The sequence below is a fragment of the Salvelinus namaycush genome, chromosome 10 (genome assembly GCF_016432855.1).
Source record: "Salvelinus namaycush isolate Seneca chromosome 10, SaNama_1.0, whole genome shotgun sequence".
Lineage (NCBI taxonomy): Eukaryota > Metazoa > Chordata > Actinopteri > Salmoniformes > Salmonidae > Salvelinus > Salvelinus namaycush.
The window spans coordinates 42,200,787-42,226,215 of NC_052316.1; positions in this window are offsets into that span (position 1 = coordinate 42,200,787).

The following is a 25,429-nucleotide window of genomic DNA, read 5'->3' on the forward strand; positions in this document are numbered from 1 at the left end:
CCCCCCTCTCTCCACCTTTTCCCCCCCTCTCGCCACCTCTTTCCTCCCTCTCTCCTCCTCTTCCCCCCTCTCTCCCCCTCTTCCTCCCCCCCTCTCTTCATCCCTCTCCCCCCTCTCCCCCCTCTTTCTCCCTCGTTCCCCCCTCTCTACCCCCCTTTCCACCCTCCCCCCTCTTTCCCTCCCTCTCTCCCCCTCTTCCCCCCCTCTTTTCCCTCTCTCCCCCTCTTTTCCCCCCTCTCCCCCCTGCTCTCTCTTCCCCTGTCTCTGCTCTCACTTCCCCCCTGTTTGCTCTCCCCCCTCTCTGCTTTCTCTGTTCTTCCCTCTCTCCTCTCAGATAAGTTGCTGTATGCCTATGCATGTGTTATGTGCTCTCAATTTCACTCTAAAGCTCTCTTCTGCTTTTACATAAGCCGGGCTGGGGCACTGGAACAGCAGGCTGGCACACTGCTTAGGATACTCTAGGCTCTGAATCACCATGCTGGATGAGTGGATCTTACACTGGCACACAAACAGTCAAACTCGCATTAACAAGCGGACAAACACACACACACACACCTCTAAACACACACACACACACACCTCTAAACACACACACACACCTCTAAACACACACACACATCTTCTAAACACACACACACACCTCCTAAACACACACACACATACCTCTTAAACACACACACACACACACACACACACACACACACACACACACACACACACACACACACACACACACACACACACCTCTAAACACATACACGCAAACACAAAATGCACGCAAGCATGCATGCATAAAAACACACACCCCCACACACACACTGTAAAACAACACATTTCACCCTGTCTGGTGTGTGACAATAAAACATATTTTTTTTATACACACACAGAAACGGTTCCTCCTTAAATACACATAAAGCACACATGGACACACATAGTCAGATTTACATAATCTGGTTTGCACAAACATAGAGACGTGCACACACAGTACAGTAATAGGCTGAAAACTAATGCTACTGATATACAGACAGTGACTCTCTCTCTGTGATCTCGGCAACATGACTTCACTGCTGTCCTGGTTTCCATAGCATTGGTCCTGGTTTCCATAGCATTGGTCGTGGTTTCCATAGCATTGGTCCTGGTTTCCATAGCATTGGTCCTGGTTTCTATAGCATTGGTCTTGGTTTCTATAGCATTGGTCCTGGTTTCCATAGCATTGGTCCTGGTTTCTATAGCATTGGTCTTGGTTTCTATAGCATTGGTCTTGGTTTCTATAGCATTGGTCTTGGATTCCATAGCATTGGTCTTGGTTTCTATAGCATTGGTCTTGGTTTCTATAGCATTGGTCTTGGTTTCTATAGCATTGGTCTTGGATTCCATAGCATTGGTCCTGGTTTCCATAGAATTTGTCCTGGTTTCCATAGCATTGGTCCTGGTTTCTATAGCATTGGTCTTGGATTCCATAGCATTGGTCCTGGTTTCCATAGCATTGGTCCTGGTTTCTATAGCATTGGTCCTGGTTTCCATAGAATTTGTCCTGGTTTCCATAGCATTGGTCCTGGTTTCCATAGCATTGGTCCTGGTTTCCATAGCATTGGTCCTGGTTTCTATAGCATTGGTCCTGGTTTCCATAGCATTGGTCCTGGTTTCTATAGCATTGGTCCTGGTTTCCATAGCATTGGTCCTGGTTTCCATAGCATTGGTCCTGGTTTCCATAGCATTGGTCCTGGCTTTCATAGAATTGGTCCTAGTTTCCATAGCATTGGTCCTGGTTTCCATAGCATTGGTCCTGGTTTCCGTAGCATTGGTCCTGGTTTCCGTAGCATTGGTCCTGGTTTCCATAGCATTGGTCCTGGTTTCCATAGCATTGGTCCTGGTTTCCATAGCATTGGTCCTGGTTTCCATAGCATTGGTCCTGGTTTCCATAGCATTGGTCCTGGCTTTCATAGAATTGGTCCTGGTTTCCATAGCATTGGTCCTGGTTTCCATAGCATTGGTCCTGGTTTCCATAGATTTTGTCCTGGATTCCATAGCATTGGTCCTGGTTTCCATAGCATTGGTCCTGGTTTCTATAGCATTGGTCCTGGTTTCCATAGCATTGGTCCTGGTTTCCATATAATTGGTCCTGGTTTCCATAGCATTGGTCCTGGCTTCTATAGAATTGGTCCTGGTTTCCATAGCATTGGTCCTGGTTTCCATAGCATTGGTCCTGGTTTCTATAGCATTGGTCCTGGTTTCTATAGAATTGTTCCTGGTTTCCATAGCATTGGTCCTGGTTTCTATAGCATTGGTCCTGGTTTCCATATAATTGGTCCTGGTTTCCATATAATTGGTCCTGGTTTCCATATAATTGGTCCTGGTTTCCATAGCATTGGTCCTGGTTTCTATAGCATTGGTCCTGGTTTCTATAGCATTGGTCCTGGTTTCTATAGCATTGGTCCTGGTTTCTATAGAATTGGTCCTGGTTTCCATAGCATTGGTCCTGGTTTCCATATAATTGGTCCTGGTTTCTATAGCATTGGTCCTGGTTTCTATAGAATTGGTCCTGGTTTCCATATAATTGGTCCTGGTTTCCAAGGAATTGGTCCTGGTTTATATAGCATTGGTCCTGGTTTTTATAGCATTGGTCCTGGTTTCTATAGCATTGTTCCTGGTTTCTATTGCTTTGTGTGTGCATGTGCCCTCTCCCTGACAGATTTAAAGCAGGATGAGATGGAGGGGAGGAGCGAGGGAGACAGAAGGAGGAGAAGTGTTCTCCTGTCCCCAGGTATCTCTAACAGGCTTGATTACTAGACCCGGGCCCTCTGGGCAACGAAGGAATTAGACAGCTCACTTGACGACAAAAGGTCTGGAACCGCGGAGACGGTTACCACAGTGAGGGTTGCCATAAAGAAAGGTTATTGATTATTACTGTATGGATGTGTGTGAGGCTTGGTGGAACAGGGGAATAGGCATGCTGAGCTCTCTTAGACATCTCAGAGGAGATCTATTCCTGAGGATGCTAGGCAGTTTGGTAGTTCACCACTGTCTGATTTATAAAAATGTTTTACCTTTATTTAACTAGGCAAGTCAGTTAAGAACAAATTCTTATTTTCAATGACGGCCTAGGAACAGTGGGTTGACTGCCTGTTCAGGAGGAGAACGACAGATTTGTACCTTGTCAGCTCGGGGATTTGAACTTGCAACCTTCCGGTTACAAGTCCAACACTCTAACCACTAGGCTACATTATCTATCACTACCCTTCCTCCCAGAATCAAAGTGAGACTATCCAGCCCTCTGCTCCCACGGACAATACTGTAGAAGGCCAAGCTAAAAATTTGTCGTTCTGACCCTGAGCAAGGCAGTTAACCCACTGTTCCCCGGGCTCCGAAGACGGGGATGTCGATGAAGGCTAGAACGGAGTCAGGTCAGCCTTGTTCAATTGTTCGGGTTAAGATATAATTCAAACTGAAAATGGATCCTTGACGACAAAAAGTTCTGGATTCAGAGGGGTTGGGTTAAATGCATGGGAAAGCAGTGCTGGTCACTGACACACCTTTTTACTGAAGAATCTCTTATCTCCGTCTTAGAATAGAGCAGGGCACCTCGGAGCCCTCTTATCTCCGTCTTAGAATAGAGCACGGCACCTCGGAGCCCTCTTATCTCCGTCTTAGAATAGAGCAGGGCACCTCGGAGCCCTCTTATCTCCGTCTTAGAATAGAGCAGGGCACCTCGGAGCCCTCTTATCTCCGTCTTAGAATAGAGCACGGCACCTCGGAGCCCTCTTATCTCCGTCTTAGAATAGAGCAGGGCACCTCGGAGCCCTCTTATCTCCGTCTTAGAATAGAGCAGGGCACCTCGGAGCCCTCTTATCTCCGTCTTAGAATAGAGCAGGGCACCTCGGAGCCCTCTTATCTCCGTCTTAGAATAGAGCAGGGCACCTCGGAGCCCTCTTATCTCCATCTTAGAATAGAGCAGGGCACCTCGGAGCCCTCTTATCTCCGTCGTAGAATAGAGCAGGGCACCTCGGAGCCCTCTTATCTCCGTCTTAGAATAGAGCAGGGCACCTCGGAGCCCTCTTATCTCCGTCTTAGAATAGAGCAACCCTTCTTTCAACCCATCTATTTTTCATGGGTCTGAATCCTTGATGCGCTGCCTGCCTGCTGCGGTGTGGTTTGGCAGCCCAGGCTAAGCTACATAAATATTTGATATATTTGAAATATTTGTTCCAGTTCTTTCCTACTAAAAACAAAGTTGTACCCCTCCTCCCCCACCCTAAAAGGTGGTCACCCTTTAAAACAGGCCAGTTTCTTCTTCACAACATCCCCTTTCTCTCTGTCTCTAAACACTCTCTCTGCTCTCTCTCTTTCCTGATGCTCATGATTCCTGACCTCCAACTGTTTCCTGACTTCAAGCTGTGTGTGTGTGTGTGTGTGTGTGTGTGTGTGTGTGTGTGTGTGTGTGTGTGTGTGTGTGTGTGTGTGTGTGTGTGTGTGTGTGTGTGTGTGTGTGTGTGTGTGTGTGTGTGTGTGTGTGTGTGTGTGTGTGTGTGTGCGTGCGTGCGTGTGTGTGTGTGTGTGGCGGTGACCCTGGTAATGCAGGTGATGTCCTCCATCAGGGGGGTGTGTGTACAGCAGGGGTTCCGAGGCCCAGCGGTGCTCAGGGTTAATGGATGGGCCCATCCTTACTCTGACTTCAGCTTAACAACTAGACATGGACCTCATGAAGAGAGGGAGGGAGGGAGGGAGGGAGGGAGGGAGGGAGGGAGGGAGGGAGGGAGGGAGGGAGGGAGGGAGGGAGGGAGGGAGGGAGGGAGGGAGAAGGTGTCCGGGAATGGGACCGAGAGGCAGCTACAGAAACTGACGGAGGTGAGAGAGGGAGAAAAGGTGGGAAAAGGAGAACAAAGAATAATTGCAAAGAGAGAATAGAGGGTGAGAGAGAGAGGGGGAGAGAGAAGCAACGTTTCCATAGCATTGGTCCTAGTTTCTATAGCCAAAACAAAAGCAAAGTCTTTTCATGCTTTGTTGATTTCAAAAAAGCTATTGACTCAAATTGGCATGACAGTCTGCTATATAAATTGATGGAAAGCGGTGTTGGGGGGAAAATATATGGCATTATAAAACCCATTTACACAAACTTGGCAAGGGCACTAGAACAGTCTGCAGCACCTGGCCTCACCCTACTAGAATCTGAAGTCAAATGTCTACTGTTTGCTGATGATCTGGTGCTTCTGTCCCCAACCAAGGAGGACCTACAGCAGCACCTAGATCTTCTGCACAGATTCTGTCAGACCTGGGCCCCTTAATTGAATCTCAGTAAGACAAAAATAATGGTGTTCCAAAAAAGGTCCAGTTGCCAGGACCACAAATACAAATTCCATTTAGACACCGTTGCCCTAGAGCACACAAAGAACTATATGTACCTCAGCCTAAACATCAGCGCCACAGGTAACTTCCACAAAGCTGTGAACAATCTGAGAGACAAGGAAAGAAGGGCCTTCTATGCCATCAGAAGGAACATAAAACTCAACATCCCAATTAGGATCTGGCTAAAAAGACTTGAATCAGTTATAGAACCCATTGCCCTCTACAAAGTGGTACAAACACCAAATTAAGACATCCTCCGTGTACAATGTAAAACACCAAATAATGCATGCAGAGCAGAATTAGGACGATACCCGCTAATTGTAAAAATCCAGAAAATAGCAGTTAAATTCTACAACCACCTAAAAATAAGTGATTCCCTTCCATAAGAAAGCCATCACCTACAGAGAGATGAACCTGGAGAAGAGCCCCCTCAGACAGCTGGTCCTGGGCTCTGTTCACAAACACACCCCACAGAGCCAATTAGAACCAACCAAATCATGAGAAAACAAAAAGATAATTACTTGACACATTGGAAAGAACTAACCAAAAGACAAAGCAAACTGGAATGCTATTTGGCCCTAAACCGAGAGTGCAAACTGAGTGGAAACTGAGCTGCACTTCCTAACCTCCTGACAAATGTATGACCATATTAGAGACACATATTTCCCTCAGATTACACAGGCCCACAAAGAATTTGAAAACAAATCCGATTTTGATAAACTCCCATATCTATTGGGTGAACTACCACAGTGTGCCATCACAGCAGCAAGATGTGTGACCTGATGCCACAAGAAAAGGGCAACCAGGGAAGAACAAACACCATTGTAAATACAACCCATATTTAGGTTTATTTATTTATTTTCCCTTTCGTACTTTAACCATTTGCACATCGTGACAACACTGTTAGTCAGTAATATAACATTTGAAATGTCTGTATTATTTTGAAACTTTGGTGTGTATTGTTTACTGTTCATTTCTGATTGTTTATTTAACTTTTTCACTCGTTTTGGCAATGTAAACCAATGCCAATAAAGCCCTTTGAATTGAATTGATAGAGAGAGATCTGTTTTCACTTTAGAGTGCTCATCTCAGCACCCCGACCCAGAGAGAGGACTAAGAAATATGCTAAAGAACATTGATTCATCCATTCAGAGCACTAGCAGAAAGACACAGAGAGACACAGAGAGATACACAGAAAGACACAGAGAGACACAGAGACACAGAGAGATACACAGAAAGACACAGAGAGGCACAGAGAGATACATGGAGAGACACAGAGGCACAGAGAGATACACAGAGAGACACAGAGGCACAGAGAGACACACAGAGAGACACAGAGGCACAGAAAGATACACAGAGAGACACAGAGGCACAGAGAGATACACAGAGAGACACAGAGGCACAGAGAGATACACAGAGGCACAGAGAGATACACAGAGAGACACAGAGGCACAGAGAGACACACAGAGAGACACAGAGGCACAGAGAGATACACAGAGAGACACAGAGGCACAGAGAGATACACAGAGAGACACAGAGGCACAGAGAGACACAGAGAGGCACAGAAAGACACAGAGCGACACTGAGAGGCACAGAGAGACAGAGAAAGAGACAGAGCAACACAGAGAGCAACACAGAGAGGCACAGAAAGACAGAGAGACACATAGCGACACTGAGAGGCACAGAGAGACAGAGATAGAGTCAGAGCAACACAGAGCGACACAGAGCAGCACAGATTAACACAGAGGCACACATTAACACAGAGAGACACAGAGAGACACAGAGGCACAGAGCGACACTGAGAGGCCCAGAGAGACAGAGAGCAACACAGAGAGACACAGAGAGACCCAGAGAAGCACAGAAAGACACAGAGAGACACATAGCGACACTAAGAGGCACAGAGAGACAGAGCGACACAGAGAGGCACAGAGAGCAACACAGAGCAACACAGAGAGGCACAGAAAGACAGAGAGACACATAGCGACACTGCGAGGCACAGATTAACACAGAGAAGCACAAATTAACACAGAGAGGCACAGAGGCTCAGAGAGGCACAGAAAGACACAGAGATACATATAGAGGGAAAAGAGGCACCGAGAGGCACAGCGCAACACAGATAGGCAAAGAGAGACACAGTGAGACACAGAGCGACACAGAGCGACACAGTGCGGCGCAGAAAGGCACAGAGAGACGCAGAGAGGCACAGAGAGGCACAGAGAGGCACAGAGAGGCACAGAGAGGCACAGAGAGGCACAGAGAGGCACAGAGGCACATAGATACACAGAGGGACAGAGAGGCATAGAGAGACGCAGAGAGGCATAGAGAGGCGCAGAGAGACGCAGAGAGACAGAGAGACGCAGAGAGACAGAGAGAGACAGAGAGACGCAGAGAGACAGAGAGACGCAGAGAGACGCAGAGAGACAGAGAGACGCAGAGAGACAGAGAGACGCAGAGAGACAGAGAGACGCAGAGAGACAGAGAGACGCAGAGAGACAGAGAGGCGCAGAAAGACAGAGAGACGCAGAGAGACAGAGAGACGCAGAGAGACAGAGAGACAGAGAGACGCAGAGAGACAGAGAGACGCAGAGAGACGCAGAGCGACGCAGAGAGACAGAAAGACGCAGAGAGACAGAGAGACGCAGAGAGACAGAGAGACGCAGAGAGACAGAGCGACGCAGAGAGACAGAGAGACGCAGAGAGACAGAGAGACGCAGAGACGCAGAGAGACAGAGCGACGCAGAGAGACAGAGAGACGCAGAGAGACAGAGAGACGCAGAGAGCCATGCTTCGCCAGGAGGCAAAGGGGAGCACATATTAAGATCTCTGCAGTGTGTCCAGGTCCTCACCGCTTAGAGCCAGACTGTTTAGCATGATAAGCAGCCGTGATGGTTTTCATAGCCCAAAACTTCTACTTCCTTGCAGACTTGGTGGATGGAGGGACGTGGGGGTGAGTCTGTTGTAGCATTTCAACGTTGAATCACATGCTTCCATGTAGACTGTAACAGTCTACATGTAGTTTACAGCTAACTGCCGTACACAATTCAAACTGTAACAGTCTACATGTAGTTTACAGCTAACTGCCGTACACAATTCAAACTGTAACAGTCTACATGTAGTTTACAGCTAACTGCCGTACACAATTCAAACTGTAACAGTCTACATGTAGTTTACAGCTAACTGCCGTACACAATTCAAACTGTAACAGTCTACATGTAGTTTACAGCTAACTGCCGTACACAATTCAAACTGTAACAGTCTACATGTAGTTTACAGCTAACTGCCGTACACAATTCAAACTGTAACAGTCTACATGTAGTTTACAGCTAACTGCCGTACACAATTCAAACTGTAACAGTCTACATGTAGTTTACAGCTAACTGCCGTACACAATTCAAACTGTAACAGTCTACATGTAGTTTACAGCTAACTGCCGTACACAATTCAAACTGTAACAGTCTACATGTAGTTTACAGCTAACTGCCGTACACAATTCAAACTGTAACAGTCTACATGTAGTTTACAGCTAACTGCCGTACACAATTCAAACTGTAACAGTCTACATGTAGTTTACAGCTAACTGCCGTACACAATTCAAACTGTAACAGTCTACATGTAGTTTACAGCTAACTGCCGTACACAATTCAAACTGTAACAGTCTACATGTAGTTTACAGCTAACTGCCGTACACAATTCAAACTGTAACAGTCTACATGTAGTTTACAGCTAACTGCCGTACACAATTCAAACTGTAACAGTCTACATGTAGTTTACAGCTAACTGCCGTACACAATTCAAACTGTAACAGTCTACATGTAGTTTACAGCTAACTGCCGTACACAATTCAAACTGTAACAGTCTACATGTAGTTTACAGCTAACTGCCGTACACAATTCAAACTGTAACAGTCTACATGTAGTTTACAGCTAACTGCCGTACACAATTCAAACTGTAACAGTCTACATGTAGTTTACAGCTAACTGCCGTACACAATTCAAACTGTAACAGTCTACATGTAGTTTACAGCTAACTGCCGTACACAATTCAAACTGTAACAGTCTACATGTAGTTTACAGCTAACTGCCGTACACAATTCAAACTGTAACAGTCTACATGTAGTTTACAGCTAACTGCCGTACACAATTCAAACTGTAACAGTCTACATGTAGTTTACAGCTAACTGCCGTACACAATTCAAACTGTAACAGTCTACATGTAGTTTACAGCTAACTGCCGTACACAATTCAAACTGTAACAGTCTACATGTAGTTTACAGCTAACTGCCGTACACAATTCAAACTGTAACAGTCTACATGTAGTTTACAGCTAACTGCCGTACACAATTCAAACTGTAACAGTCTACATGTAGTTTACAGCTAACTGCCGTACACAATTCAAACTGTAACAGTCTACATGTAGTTTACAGCTAACTGCCGTACACAATTCAAACTGTAACAGTCTACATGTAGTTTACAGCTAACTGCCGTACACAATTCAAACTGTAACAGTCTACATGTAGTTTACAGCTAACTGCCGTACACAATTCAAACTGTAACAGTCTACATGTAGTTTACAGCTAACTGCCGTACACAATTCAAACTGTAACAGTCTACATGTAGTTTACAGCTAACTGCCGTACACAATTCAAACTGTAACAGTCTACATGTAGTTTACAGCTAACTGCCGTACACAATTCAAACTGTAACAGTCTACATGTAGTTTACAGCTAACTGCCGTACACAATTCAAACTGTAACAGTCTACATGTAGTTTACAGCTAACTGCCGTACACAATTCAAACTGTAACAGTCTACATGTAGTTTACAGCTAACTGCCGTACACAATTCAAACTGTAACAGTCTACATGTAGTTTACAGCTAACTGCCGTACACAATTCAAACTGTAACAGTCTACATGTAGTTTACAGCTAACTGCCGTACACAATTCAAACTGTAACAGTCTACATGTAGTTTACAGCTAACTGCCGTACACAATTCAAACTGTAACAGTCTACATGTAGTTTACAGCTAACTGCCGTACACAATTCAAACTGTAACAGTCTACATGTAGTTTACAGCTAACTGCCGTACACAATTCAAACTGTAACAGTCTACATGTAGTTTACAGCTAACTGCCGTACACAATTCAAACTGTAACAGTCTACATGTAGTTTACAGCTAACTGCCGTACACAATTCAAACTGTAACAGTCTACATGTAGTTTACAGCTAACTGCCGTACACAATTCAAACTGTAACAGTCTACATGTAGTTTACAGCTAACTGCCGTACACAATTCAAACTGTAACAGTCTACATGTAGTTTACAGCTAACTGCCGTACACAATTCAAACTGTAACAGTCTACATGTAGTTTACAGCTAACTGCCGTACACAATTCAAACTGTAACAGTCTACATGTAGTTTACAGCTAACTGCCGTACACAATTCAAACTGTAACAGTCTACATGTAGTTTACAGCTAACTGCCGTACACAATTCAAACTGTAACAGTCTACATGTAGTTTACAGCTAACTGCCGTACACAATTCAAACTGTAACAGTCTACATGTAGTTTACAGCTAACTGCCGTACACAATTCAAACTGTAACAGTCTACATGTAGTTTACAGCTAACTGCCGTACACAATTCAAACTGTAACAGTCTACATGTAGTTTACAGCTAACTGCCGTACACAATTCAAACTGTAACAGTCTACATGTAGTTTACAGCTAACTGCCGTACACAATTCAAACTGTAACAGTCTACATGTAGTTTACAGCTAACTGCCGTACACAATTCAAACTGTAACAGTCTACATGTAGTTTACAGCTAACTGCCGTACACAATTCAAACTGTAACAGTCTACATGTAGTTTACAGCTAACTGCCGTACACAATTCAAACTGTAACAGTCTACATGTAGTTTACAGCTAACTGCCGTACACAATTCAAACTGTAACAGTCTACATGTAGTTTACAGCTAACTGCCGTACACAATTCAAACTGTAACAGTCTACATGTAGTTTACAGCTAACTGCCGTACACAATTCAAACTGTAACAGTCTACATGTAGTTTACAGCTAACTGCCGTACACAATTCAAACTGTAACAGTCTACATGTAGTTTACAGCTAACTGCCGTACACAATTCAAACTGTAACAGTCTACATGTAGTTTACAGCTAACTGCCGTACACAATTCAAACTGTAACAGTCTACATGTAGTTTACAGCTAACTGCCGTACACAATTCAAACTGTAACAGTCTACATGTAGTTTACAGCTAACTGCCGTACACAATTCAAACTGTAACAGTCTACATGTAGTTTACAGCTAACTGCCGTACACAATTCAAACTGTAACAGTCTACATGTAGTTTACAGCTAACTGCCGTACACAATTCAAACTGTAACAGTCTACATGTAGTTTACAGCTAACTGCCGTACACAATTCAAACTGTAACAGTCTACATGTAGTTTACAGCTAACTGCCGTACACAATTCAAACTGTAACAGTCTACATGTAGTTTACAGCTAACTGCCGTACACAATTCAAACTGTAACAGTCTACATGTAGTTTACAGCTAACTGCCGTACACAATTCAAACTGTAACAGTCTACATGTAGTTTACAGCTAACTGCCGTACACAATTCAAACTGTAACAGTCTACATGTAGTTTACAGCTAACTGCCGTACACAATTCAAACTGTAACAGTCTACATGTAGTTTACAGCTAACTGCCGTACACAATTCAAACTGTAACAGTCTACATGTAGTTTACAGCTAACTGCCGTACACAATTCAAACTGTAACAGTCTACATGTAGTTTACAGCTAACTGCCGTACACAATTCAAACTGTAACAGTCTACATGTAGTTTACAGCTAACTGCCGTACACAATTCAAACTGTAACAGTCTACATGTAGTTTACAGCTAACTGCCGTACACAATTCAAACTGTAACAGTCTACATGTAGTTTACAGCTAACTGCCGTACACAATTCAAACTGTAACAGTCTACATGTAGTTTACAGCTAACTGCCGTACACAATTCAAACTGTAACAGTCTACATGTAGTTTACAGCTAACTGCCGTACACAATTCAAACTGTAACAGTCTACATGTAGTTTACAGCTAACTGCCGTACACAATTCAAACTGTAACAGTCTACATGTAGTTTACAGCTAACTGCCGTACACAATTCAAACTGTAACAGTCTACATGTAGTTTACAGCTAACTGCCGTACACAATTCAAACTGTAACAGTCTACATGTAGTTTACAGCTAACTGCCGTACACAATTCAAACTGTAACAGTCTACATGTAGTTTACAGCTAACTGCCGTACACAATTCAAACTGTAACAGTCTACATGTAGTTTACAGCTAACTGCCGTACACAATTCAAACTGTAACAGTCTACATGTAGTTTACAGCTAACTGCCGTACACAATTCAAACTGTAACAGTCTACATGTAGTTTACAGCTAACTGATACAGCTAACTGCCGTACACAATTCAAACTGTAACAGTCTACATGTAGTTTACAGCTAACTGCCGTACACAATTCAAACTGTAACAGTCTACATGTAGTTTACAGCTAACTGCCGTACACAATTCAAACTAACAGTCTACATGTAGTTTACAGCTAACTGCCGTACACAATTCAAACTGTAACAGTCTACATGTAGTTTACAGCTAACTGCCGTACACAATTCAAACTGTAACAGTCTACATGTAGTTTACAGCTAACTGCCGTACACAATTCAAACTGTAACAGTCTACATGTAGTTTACAGCTAACTGCCGTACACAATTCAAACTGTAACAGTCTACATGTAGTTTACAGCTAACTGCCGTACACAATTCAAACTGTAACAGTCTACATGTAGTTTACAGCTAACTGCCGTACACAATTCAAACTGTAACAGTCTACATGTAGTTTACAGCTAACTGCCGTACACAATTCAAACTGTAACAGTCTACATGTAGTTTACAGCTAACTGCCGTACACAATTCAAACTGTAACAGTCTACATGTAGTTTACAGCTAACTGCCGTACACAATTCAAACTGTAACAGTCTACATGTAGTTTACAGCTAACTGCCGTACACAATTCAAACTGTAACAGTCTACATGTAGTTTACAGCTAACTGCCGTACACAATTCAAACTGTAACAGTCTACATGTAGTTTACAGCTAACTGCCGTACACAATTCAAACTGTAACAGTCTACATGTAGTTTACAGCTAACTGCCGTACACAATTCAAACTGTAACAGTCTACATGTAGTTTACAGCTAACTGCTGTACGATCATGTTGGTGAAAACATTTATGTTCAACATAACATGTGATTTCAATTCATCAATGCAGCAGAAAGCTATTTCTCATAATCTGTATATGAAAGTATTTGATAAAACATCTCAGGTCTGGGATCAGAAGGTCAACTTGGGTTAAAGGAATAATTTGGAAGTGATAAAATTCCCAGCACTTTAGCTCTACTAGTCTAAGTATGAAAGCTTTCAGTGAACATAATTACTGATGGCCATGGAATACATTTATGACTGAACACAATTACACTGGCATACGACGTTCCGAGTTTCTCTTTTACTTTGTCACTTTGATTGGAGCACGTTTTGTGTTTAAGGTATACAGCCCCTTGCGCGTAAATCATTGATCGCTCGCTGTGGTTGTCAAACCAAGAGAGGGAGAGAACAAATGAGGGCTCTCTCTCTCTCTCTAGTTCTCTCTCGCTCTAATTCTCTCTCTCTCTCGCTCTCTCTATTTCTCTTTCTCTCTACTTCTCTCTCGCACTCTCCCCCCTCCCTCTCTCTCTCTCCCTCTCTTGCTCTCGCTCTCTCTATTTCTCTCTCACTCTCTCTCTCCGTCTCTCGCTCTCTCTATTTCTCTCGCTCTCTCTCTATTTCTCTCTCCCTCTCGCTCTCGCTCTCTCTCTATTTTTCTCTCTCTTGCTCTCTCTCTCTCTTTCTCTGCACACCATTCAGTGGAGTGAATAATTAACATCTAACTCATTCATCACAGCTAATGTCACTTTCCATAAGACAGTTATTTCTTGCTGACCCAGTGGAAAAGACACTTCCTTAAAAAAATATATTTAAAAAATAAGCGTGTGATTCAGCCTTGAAATGCTACAACAGACTCTATCCATAATAATAACCTCTATCTATAATAATAACCTCTATCCGTAATAATATACTCTATTTAGAATAATAACCTGTATCTATAATAATAACATCTATCTAGAATAATAACCTCTATCTATAATAATAACCTCTATCTGTAATAATAACCTCTATCCATAATAATATACTCTATTTAGATGAATAACCTCTATCTATAATAATAACATCTATCTAGAATAATACCCTATATCTATAATAATAACCTGTATCTATAATAATAACTTATATCTATAATAATAAACTATCTGTAATAATAACCTATATCTATAATAATATCTATCTATAATAATAACATATATCTATAACACTAATCTCTATGTCACGTTCCTGACCTGTTTTCTGTTAGTTTTTGTATGTGTTAGCTGGTCAGGACGTGAGTTTGGGTGGGCAGTCTATGTTTTCTGTTTCTATGTTGGTTTGGGTACCTAATATGGTTCTCAATTAGAGGCAGGTGGTTTTCATCTCCTCTGATTGAGAATCATATTAAGGTAGGTGGGGTCACATTGTTTGTTTGTGGGTGGTTGTCTCCTGTGTTAGTGTCTGTCTATGTTGCACCATACGGGACTGTTTCGGTTTGTTTGTTCATTTTGTTCGTTCGGTTTTTATGTAGTCATTTCCCTGTTCGTGCGTTCTTCGTGTTACATGTAAGTTCTTACGTCCAGGTTTGTCTACATTCGTTTTGTTATTTTGTTAGTTAATTCAAGTATAGTTCGTTTTTTGTCTTCGTTGTTTTGTCGTGTCTAAATAAATATCATGTCTAAGTATCACGCTGCGTCTTGGTTCAATCCATGCTCCTCCTCTTCGGATGAAGAGGAAGAGGAGAACCGTTACACTCTATCTAGAATACTATCCTTTATCCGGAATAATAACCTCTATCCATAATAATAACCTCTATCCATAATAATAACCTCTATCTATAATAATAACATCTATCTAGAATAATAACCTCTATCTAGAATAATAACCTCTATCAATAATATTAACCTTTATCTAGAATAATAAAATATCTGTATGTTGTTAGTTCAAAGATGTTATTGGAAAATTGTATTTTTCTTGTTCTAATTGTCTCCAGCATAGCAGCGTATGTAGACTCACAGGTGCACTAACTACCTAATACCATCTGTCTACTGTTGTTACAGGAGAGTAGAGGAGGAGAAATGATCCCTCCTTCCTCATTCTCTCGTCTTTTATTTAATCTAAAAAAGTCATAACAAGATCAAGGCTTTTCCTCCAGAGGAGTGTCCCTTTCCATCCTTTATATATTGTCCTTCATTATCTGATTAGGCTCACAGCAAGGCTTGTTCTCTGTCTGTTATTCAATGTCAACCTTTATACACACAGATAAGCCATAGAGAGGAAGAGAGAGGGAGGGATGGGACAAGAGGGGGGGTGAGGGAGGGAGGAGATGGGGAGGGAGGGAGAGAGAGAGGGAGGCTGGAGGGAGGGGGAGGGAGGGAGGGATGAGGAAGGAGGGATGGGGGGGAGGGAGGGATGGGGAGGGAGGGAGGGACGTGATGTAATTCCTAATAAAGGTGATATTAGCCTCCTCTTGTAGTCTAAATGATACACTATGACCTTTGTGGGTGGGTGGTAAGGTTCTTACGGTGAAGGGACTCCTAATAAACCTAGCTGGCACACTTTAATCAGAACATTTCCCCTGGGCGTGTGTGTGCGTGTACGTGCGTGCGTGTGCGTGTGTGTGTGTGCATCTCTAAATGCCTGTGTAAGTAAGTGTGTACCTTGTCTCAGGGGAACAGGTGAACAGTGAAGATTTAATCATTTTTTCTCTTTTCCTCTTCTCATCCATCTCCCTGTTATCCCTCTCCTCATCCCTCTCCTCATCCCTCTCTCTGTTATCCCTCTCCTCATCCCTCTCCTCATCCCTCTCTCTGTTATCCCTCTCCTCATCCCTCTCTCTGTTATCCCTCTTCTCATCCCTCTCTCTGTTATCCCTCTCCTCATCCCTCTCTCTGTTATCCCTCTTCTCATCCCTCTCTCTGTTATCCCTCTCCTCATCCCTCTCTCTGTTATCCCTCTCCACATCCCTCTCTCTGTTATCAAATCAAATCAAATTTATTTATATAGCCCTTCGTACATCAACTGATATCTCAAAGTGCTGTACAGAAACCCAGCCTAAAACCCCAAACGGCAAGCAATGCAGGTGTAGAAGCACGGTGGCTAGGAAAAACTCCCTAGAAAGGCCAAAACCTAGGAAGAAACCTAGAGAGGAACCAGGCTATGAGGGGTGGCCAGTCCTCTTCTGGCTGTGCCGGGTGGAGATTATAGCAGAACATGGCCAAGATGTTCAAATGTTCATAAATGACCAGCATGGTCAAATAATAATAATCACAGTAGTTGTCGAGGGTGCAGCAAGTCAGCACCTCAGGAGTAAATGTCAGTTGGCTTTTCATAGCCAATCATTAAGAGTATCTCTACCGCTCCTGCGGTCTCTAGAGAGTTGAAAACAGCAGGTCTGGGACAGGTAGCACGTCCGGTGAACAGGTCAGGGTTCCATAGCCACAGGCAGAACAGTTGAAACTGGAGCAGCAGCACGGCCAGGTGGACTGGGGACAGCAAGGAGTCATCATGCCAGGTATCCCTCTCCTCATCCCTCTCTCTGTTTTCCCTCTTCTCATCCCTCTCTCTGTTACCCCGGTTCTCATCCCTCTCTCTGTTATCCCTCTTCTCATCCCTCTGCTCATCCCTCTTGCTGTTATCCCTCTTCTCATCCCTCTCCTCATCCCTCTCTATGTTATCCCTCTTCTCATCCCTCTCGCTGTTTTCCCTCTTCTCATCCCTCTCCTCATCCCTCTCTCTGTTATCCCTCTTCTCATCCCTCTCTCTGTTATCCCTTTCCTCATCCCTCTCTCTGGTATCCCTCTCCTCATCCCTCTCTTTGTTATCCCTCTTCTCATCCCGCTCTCTGTTTTCCCTCTTCTCATCCCTCTCTCTGTTATCCCTCTCCTCATCCCTCTCTCTGTTATCCCTCTCCTCATCCCTCTCTCTGTTATCCCTCTTCTCATCCTTCTCTCTGTTATCTCTCTTCTCATCCCCCCTCTCTTCCTGTCTTCTCATCCCCCTCTATATTCTCTCTCTCTCTCTCTCTCTCTATCTCTCTTTTAATTCAGTTAATTTCCAAGGGCTTTATTGGCATGGGAAACATGTTAACATTGCCAAAGCAGTGTACTAGATCATAAACAAAAGTGAAATAAACAACAAAAATTAACAGTAAACAATACACTCACAAAAGTTCCAAAAGAATATAGACATTTCAAATGTTATATGATGTCTATCTATCTCTCTCTCTTTCTATGTTCCTGTCCTGATGAGTGTGTCTGTTTGTCTGTCAGTCAGTGTGTTGAGTGGGTCCGTTGATCATTGGGTTAGCACACTGTACTGTTACTGAAGATAGGACAGGCATCCGGGTCAGCCACAATGCAATTGGACTTAGGCCATCGATTAGCTGTGCGTGCGTGCGTGGCGTGGCGTCGCGTGGCGTGCGTGTGTGCGTGGCGTGCGTGTGTGAAACTTAGAGGGCCAACTACTGTAAATAGCAGAAAATGAAACATCCTATTTAGAGCTCTGTCTATCTTATCTTTTGCTATATGTTCCCTTTGTTGGTCTGGGTCAATATTATCTCTCCCATATTGTTCCGAGCTCACCACACAGCCCAGCAGTCCTTGAAGTGGCCCGCCATCGTTGCCAAGCTCAACAGTAAAGTCACCCCAAGTACAGAGTTCTGACAAGCATGTCTGCCAATGTTACAGTGCAGTGCCTTTTCAAGACGCCACTACCACTTTAAAATGACTCCGTCATTAAGCCAGCATATTGATCCCATTCCCCAACCTCCGGTTTGGGGTGAGGAGTGGTGAGGGGGCGGAGAGGGGAGAAGAGGGGGAATAAGTGAATGGGAGGGAGGGGGGGGACATTTACTACAGATGGGTAATTCGATTGGGAATCGCAGCGACGAAGGAATTAGACAGCTCACTTGGCGACAAAAGATCTGGAAACGCGGAGACGGTTACCACAGTGAGGGTTGCCATAAAGAAAGGTTATTGATTATTACTGGATGGATGTGTGTGTGAGGCTTGATGGAACAGGGGAATAGGCATGCTGAGCTACTAGCTCTCACTGTCTCGCATCAGAATTAAACGTTATCCATGTTTCTCAAAAGTAAAATTTAGGAGTTGTTCCAAACATCAAATTTTGAAGTGTTTAAGGTTAAGTTCAGGCATTAACACAGAATGGTTAAGGTAAGGGTTAAGGTTGAGGGTTAAGGTTGAGGATTAATGTTAAGGTAAGGGTTAAGGTTGCGGGTTAAGATTGCGGGTTAAGGTAGAGGGTTAAGGTTGAGGGTAAATGTTGAGGGTTAAGGTTGAGGGTTAAGGTTGAGGGTTTAGATAAGGGTTAAGGTTGCGAGTTAAGGTTGCGGGTTAAGGTAGAGGGTTACGTTTGAGGGTTAAGGAAAGCTTTAAGGTTTGGGACAAGGTTGAGGGTAAAGGTTAAGGTAAGGGTTAAGGTTGATGGTTAAGGTTTGGGACAAGGTTGAGGGTTAAGGTTTTGGACAAGGTTGAGGGTTAAGGTGAGGGTTGAGGTTTAAGGTTGAGGGTTAAGGTAAGGGTTAAGGTTGAGGGTTAAGGTTGATGGTTAATGTTAAGGTAAGTGTTTAGGTTAAGGGTTTAGGTTGAGGGTTTAGGTTGAGGGTTTAGGTTCAGGGTTAAGGTTGAGGGTTTAGGTAAGGGTTAAGGTTGAGGGTTAAGGTAAGGGTTAAGGTAAGGGTTAAGGTAAAGGGTTAAGGTTGAGGGTTAATGTTAAGGTTAGGGTTAAGGTTGAGGGTTAAGGTAAGGGTTAAGGTTGAGGGTTAAGGTTGAGGGTTAAGGTTGAGGGTTAAGTTTGAGGGTTAAGGTAGAGGGTTAAGGTTGAGGGTTAATGTTAAGGTAAGGGTTAAGGTTGAGGGTTAAGGTTGAGGGTAAAGGTTAAGGTTAAGGTTGAGGGTTAATGTTGAAGTAAGGATTACGTTTGAGGGTTAAGGTAAGGGTTAAGGTTGAGGGTTAAGGTTAAGGTTGAGGGTTAAGGTAAGGGTTAAGGTTGAGAGTTAAGGTTTGGGACAAGGTTGAGGGTTAAGGTTTGGGACAAGGTTGCGGGTTAAGGTTGAGGGTTAATGTTAAGGTAAGGGTTAAGGTTGAGGGTTAAGTTTGAGGGTTAAGGTAAGGGTTAAGGTTGAGGGTTAATGTTAAGGTAAGGGTTAAGGTTGCGGGTTAATGTTAAGGTACGGGTTAAGGTTGAGGGTAAAGGTTGAGGGTTAAGGTTGAGGGTTAAGGCTGCGGGTTAAGGTTAAGGTAAGGGTTACGGTTGAGGGTTAAGGTAAGGGTTAAGGTTGAGGGTAAAGGTTAAGGTTGAGGGTTAAGGTTATGGTAAGGCTTAAGGTTGAGGGTTAAGGTTAAGGTAAGGGTTACGGTTGAGGGTTAAGGTAAGGGTTAAGGTTGAGGGTAAAGGTTAAGGTTGAGGGTTAAGGTTATGGTTGAGGGTAAAGGTTAAGGTAAGGGTTAAGGTTGAGGGTTAAGGTTTGGGATAGGGTTGAAACATAAATATTAAAAACTGTCTATCTCTGGATTTGAACATTCAACTTTTGGCACTAGAGGCAGATGCTTACGCCCACCCACCATCCTTGTCCACAACACTAAACCAACACTAACCTGAAGGTAACAGCACTCACTGTTGCCCCTAGTGGCCGGTTTCCACGTCATCTCCCGACGTCCTCAGACATGGATGAACGAATACTGACTGAGAGAAACTGCCCGATTTGACCCATTATCCATATTGTGTGTGTGTATGTGTGTGTTCTGCCTGTCTATGTGTGTGAGTGATATGAGGCTAAAGCCCAGAGATGGCTGTCTGCATAGGGCAGCTCCTGTTGTGTGTATTGCTGCTCCGCTCCTGAACCTTTCCTAGTCCTCTCCTGGTCCTCTCCTGGTCCTCTCCTGGCCCTCTCCTGGTCCTCTCCTCTCCTGGCCCTTTCCTGGTCCTCTCCTAGCCCTCTCCTGGTCCTCTCCTCTCCTGGCCCTCTACTGGTCCTCTCCTCTCCTGGCCCTCTCCTTTCTGTGAGTCTCTCTCTAATTTCTATTCTAGACCAATTTTCCAGCCCATTGCCCGAGCCTGCAGGGATAGAGAGAGAGAGGAAGCCCTAAAAAGATGACTCCAACTGTAGCTGTTGGGAGGACATCATGAGACACCCTCCACAGGGTTCCTCTACAGTGACTTTAGGGCTTTTTACCATTTTAATACAGAGAGGTGATAAGATGCCCACTGCAGCATACAACACGCAATAACCTACAGTATCTTACCTGCCAAGAACATGCAGGTGAATCGGGCTTGTTGTGGGACTGGGTAGGGGGTACTGTATGAGTGTGTGGGGGTGGGGAAGGGGGGGGGGTGTGGTTGGTTCCTCCCGAGTGGTGCAGTGGTCTAAGGTACTGCATCACAGCTAGCGAGATTCTGGGTTCGAGTTGGATACCAGGAAATTGGGGAGAAAAGTGTGGGTGGAGGAGTTATTTCCTATTTAGATTGGGGCTGTTTGGGTCTTATTATTAGTGTGGGTGGATGAGTTATTTCCTATTTAGATTGGGGCTGTTTGGATCGTATTATTAGTGTGGGTGGAGGAGTTATTTCCTATTTAGATTGGGGCCATTTGGGTCTTATTATTAGTGTGGGTAGAAGAGTTATTTCCTATTTAGATTGGGGCTGTTTGGATCTTATTATTAGTGTGGGTGGAAGAGTTATTTCCTATTTAGATTGGGGCCATTTGGATCGTATTATTAGTGTGGGTGGAGGAGTTATTTCCTATTTAGATTGGGGCCATTTGGGTCTTATTATTAGTGTGAGTGGAGAAGTTATTTCCTATTTAGATTGGGGCCGTTTGGGTCTTATTATTAGTGTGGGTGGATGAGTTATTTCCTATTTAGATTGGGACTGTTTGGGTCTTATTATTAGTGTGGGTGGAGGAGTTATTTCCTATTTAGATAGGGGCCGTTTGGGTCTTATTATTAGTGTGGGTGGATGAGTTATTTCCTATTTAGATTGGGACTGTTTGGGTCTTATTATTAGTGTGGGTGGAGGAGTTATTTCCTATTTAGATAGGGGCCGTTTGGGTCTTATTATTAGTGTGGGTGGATGAGTTATTTCCTATTTAGATTGGGACTGTTTGGGTCTTATTATTAGTGTGGGTGGAGGAGTTATTTCCTATTTAGATTGGGGCCATTTGGGTCTTATTATTAGTGTGAGTGGAGAAGTTATTTCCTATTTAGATTGGGGCCGTTTGGGTCTTATTATTAGTGTGGGTGGATGAGTTATTTCCTATTTAGATTGGGACTGTTTGGGTCTTATTATTAGTGTGGGTGGAGGAGTTATTTCCTATTTAGATTGGGGCCATTTGGGTCTTATTATTAGTGTGAGTGGAGAAGTTATTTCCTATTTAGATTGGGGCCGTTTGGGTCTTATTATTAGTGTGAGTGGAGAAGTTATTTCCTATTTAGATTGGGGCCGTTTGGGTCTTATTATTAGTGTGGGTGGATGAGTTATTTCCTATTTAGATTGGGACTGTTTGGGTCTTATTATTAGTGTGGGTGGAGGAGTTATTTCCTATTTAGATAGGGGCCGTTTGGGTCTTATTATTAGTGTGGGTGGATGAGTTATTTCCTATTTAGATTGGGACTGTTTGGGTCTTATTATTAGTGTGGGTGGAGGAGTTATTTCCTATTTAGATTGGGGCCGTTTGGGTCTTATGATTAGTGTTGGCGGAGGAGTTATTTGCTATTTAGATTGGGCCCGTTTGGGTCTTATTATTAGTGTGGGTGGAGGAGTTGTTTCCTATTTAGATTGAGGCTGTTTGGGTCTTATTATTAGTGTGAGTGGAGAAGTTATTTCCTATTTAGATTGGGGCCGTTTGGGTCTTATTATTAGTGTGAGTGGAGAAGTTATTTCCTATTTAGATTGGGGCCGTTTGGGTCTTATTATTAGTGTGGGTGGATGAGTTATTTCCTATTTAGATTGGGACTGTTTGGGTCTTATTATTAGTGTGGGTGGAGGAGTTATTTCCTATTTAGATAGGGGCCGTTTGGGTCTTATTATTAGTGTGGGTGGATGAGTTATTTCCTATTTAGATTGGGACTGTTTGGGTCTTATTATTAGTGTGGGTGGAGGAGTTATTTCCTATTTAGATTGGGGCCGTTTGGGTCTTATGATTAGTGTTGGCGGAGGAGTTATTTGCTATTTAGATTGGGCCCGTTTGGGTCTTATTATTAGTGTGGGTGGAGGAGTTGTTTCCTATTTAGATTGAGGCTGTTTGGGTCTTATTATTAGTGTTGGCGGACGGGGCGTTGTGCATCCTGTTGTTTTTAGAGAGTGCTGTCATATATCACCATAAGTGGTGGTGTGTGTTACTTAGAGGCTCTGTCAGCTCTATGGAGATATGTTGTGTTGCGTTTTGTCTTCAAGGTTTACTCAACATGAGAATGTAAGCTCCGACACACACACGCACACACACCTTTTCTCTCTGCTCCTTCAGTTCTTCTTGTCTTTGGGCTGGGCTGTAGCAACATGTTCCGTTAACTATCCTCGCTGATAGAGTGCCAATGAGCGGAAGGCCCAGAAACAGACCAGCCAGGTTGCTCAAGATCCAAGGCGAAATTCGACGTCAGTCCAGGTACCCCGACCACTAGGGGCAACGGTGAGTGCTATTATCATCAAGTAGGATTGCGGTTTGTGAGGGCGTTGTGGATGGGGATGGTGGATGGGTGTAAGCCCCAAGCTCCGGCTCCGAGTGTCACGTGTTCAATCCCAGACCTTAACTTAACTAGTTGGAATTAATGCCAACACTTAACCGTCACGTTTTTTCTGAAGTAAAACGGGTAAAAACGTGAGATCTTGTTGAAACAGACACACACACACACGCATGCACGCACACACCGTGGCTGTCATTGGCCTCTGTTCTCTGTCTGCTAGGTTTAACGTCAGTCAGCCTGTGTTAGCCCAGTAGCCTCAGATCGTACTACTCTGCCTGAGCATAGCGGGCTAGCCTCCTCCGCTAACAGCGCCCTAGCTAGCCTGAGTGTTTATTTCACCTTTATTTAACCAGGTAGGCTCAGTTGAGAACAAGTTCTCAATTACAACTGCGACCTGGCCAAGAATAAAGCAAAGCAGTTCGACACATACAACAACACAGAGTTACACATGGAAAAAACAAACATACAGTCAATAATACAGTAGAAAAAAGTCTATATACAGTGTGTGCAAATGAGGTAAGATAAGGGAGGTAAGGCAATAAATAGGCCATGGTGGTGAAGTAATTACAATATACCAATTAAACACTGGCGTGATTGATGTGCAGAAGATGAATGTGCAAGTAGAGATACTGGGGTGCAAAGGAGCAAGATAAATAAATAAATACAGTATGGGGATGAGGTAGTTGGATGGGCTATTTACATATGGGCTATGTACAGGTGCAGTGATCTGTGAGCTGCTCTGACAGCTGGTGCTTAAAGGTAGTGAGGGAGATATGAGTCTCCAGCTTCAGTGATTTTTGCAGTTCGTTCCAGTCATTGGCAGCAGAGAACTGGAAGGAAAGGCGGCCAAAGAGGAATTGGCTTTGGGGGTGACTAGTGAGATATGCCTGCTGGAGCGCGTGCTACGGGTGGGTGCTGCTATGGTGACCAGTGAGCTGAGATAAGGCCCCCGCCTTTACCTAGCAGAGACTTGAAGATGACCTGGAGCCAGTGGGTTTGGCGACGAGTATGAATCGAGGGCCAGCCAACAAGAGCGTACAGGTCGCAATGGTGGGTAGTATATGGGGCTTTGGTAACAAAACAGATTCCACTGTGATAGACTGCATCAAATTTGTTGAGTAGAGGTTTGGCGGCTATTTTGTAAATGACATCGCCGAAGTCGAGGATCGGTAGGATGGTCAGTTTCACGAGGGTATGTTTGGCAGCATGAGTGAAGGATGCTCTGTTGCGAAATAGAAAGCCGATTCAAGATTTAATTTTGGATTGGAGATGCTTAATGTGAGTCTGGAAGGAGAGTTTACAGTCTAACCAGACACCTAGGTATTTGTAGTTGTCCACATATTCTAAGTCAGAACCGTTCAGAGTAGTGATGCTAGACGGGCGGGCAGGTGCGGACAGCGATCGGTTGAAGAGCATGCATTTAGTTTTACGTGCATTTAAGGGCAGTTGGAGGCAATGGAAGGAGAGTAGTATGGCATTGAAGCTTGTCTGGAGGTTAGTTAACACAGTGTCCAAAGAAGGGCCAGAAGTATACAGAATGGTGCCGTCTGCGTAGAGGTGGATCAGAGATTCACCAGCAGCAAGAGCAACATCATTGATGTATACAGAGAAGAGAGTCGGCCCGATAATTGAACCCTATGGCACCCCCATAGAGACTGCCAGAGGTCCAGACAACAAGCCCTCCAATTTCTCTATCAGAGAAGTAGTTGGTGAACCAGGCGAGGCAGTCATTTGAGAAACCAAGGCTGTTTAGTCTGCCGATAAGAATGTAGTGATTGACAGAGTTCGAAAGCCTTGGCCAGGTCGATGAATACGGCTGCACAGTAATGTCTCTTATCGATGGCGGTTATGATATCGTTTAGGACCTTGAGTGTGGCTGAGGTGCATCCATGACCAGCTCTGAAACCAGATTGCATAGCAGAGAAGGTACGGTGGGATTCAAAATGGTCGGTAATCTGTTTGTTAACTTGGCTTTCGAAGACCTTAGAAAGGCAGGGTAGGATAGATATAGATCTGTAGCAGTTTGGGTCTAGAGTGTCTCCCCCTTTGAAGAAGGGGATGATCGCGACAGCTTTCCAATCTTTGGGAATCTCAGACAATACGAAAGAGAGGTTGAAC